The sequence below is a fragment of the Meleagris gallopavo genome, chromosome 11, assembly GCF_000146605.3.
Source record: "Meleagris gallopavo isolate NT-WF06-2002-E0010 breed Aviagen turkey brand Nicholas breeding stock chromosome 11, Turkey_5.1, whole genome shotgun sequence".
NCBI classification, from domain to species: domain Eukaryota; kingdom Metazoa; phylum Chordata; class Aves; order Galliformes; family Phasianidae; genus Meleagris; species Meleagris gallopavo.
The window spans coordinates 9707843-9709055 of NC_015021.2; positions in this window are offsets into that span (position 1 = coordinate 9707843).

Sequence of the window (1213 nt, forward strand, 5' to 3'; positions counted from 1 at the left end):
GGAGTCTGAGAGTCATCTCTCTTGCATGCCCTGCTGTGATGGATCCAGGACTGGGAGTCAGTGAAAGTGGCTGAGTCAGCCAGTGCTCCTGGTTAACTTTGTCCTTGTAAAAATGGGGCTCTGAATGCTATTTCAGAAAGGAAGTCAAAGCAGTGTTTCCCACTTCCTTGGTAAATGCTCCAATTGCTGCCTTTTATGAAAGAGGGATGGGCTACAATAACTCCTACGACTAATTGCCTCCATTCCTATCTCGTGTGTGGGCTCTGACAAATCCTGCTAAGCCATAAAACAGTTCAAGCTGCCAGAACAGAGGGAAAGACTTACTGAAGTGACCTGAAAGATGTGACTGCAGGATTTTATAACTGCTGCTCAGCTGACTTCCCACTGGAAAAGGGGAAGGCACAGGGGGGAATGAGCTCTCCGATGATCACCCTATGTGCATTTGGAGTCCTGTGCAAGGTCCATCTTTTCCACAGAGACACAGGACAGCCCCTGAAGACACATTCTGAAGGTTTATTGGTGCTGGTGAGCATCCAAAAGACCAAACAAGGGGTAGAAATCCAAGGCTGCTCTGCTCAGTCTGTAAACGACGTGAGCATGGTTGAACTTTGGGAACAACAGTAAGACAACAGCAGCAGGGCGATATGGTGAGACTCCCCATCACATGAATGCCTCCTCTATTTTATCATCAAGATGTTATCACTTGTCATTTTTGTGTCATCATCATTGCATTTGCTCCTGATGCCAACTCTCAGCTGAGCGTGAAGAGCTGCACATGGAACAGAGTGCAACAACACATCCCTGGAGCCCTCCAGTACAGCTGCTATCTGTTGGCAATCTGATGACACGCGTGCCAGCACCTCACAAGCATCCCAGTGATGGAAGAGGTGGGATGGCCGGCCACCAAACATGAACAGTTTATTTTGTATTTAGAGATTTCACAGCACACAATGCTCCCCTTAAAAGGCAAACAAAGGAAGGCACGTCTCATACCAACCGCAATCTGAAATCATATTCAGATGCTCTGCTCTCCTCCAGCCTCTGCTTGTTCAGCACCATAGCAGCTCTTAGCTTGGTATTTCCAGGATGTGTTCTTTTTTTTTTTCTTTTCCTATTAAATGCTACATTTCCAGGAACTTGTACGTGATGTTTCACTCAGCAGCCATGTGAGCTACATTTCCCTCTCTCTATAAATGCAACAGCCTGAACGGTG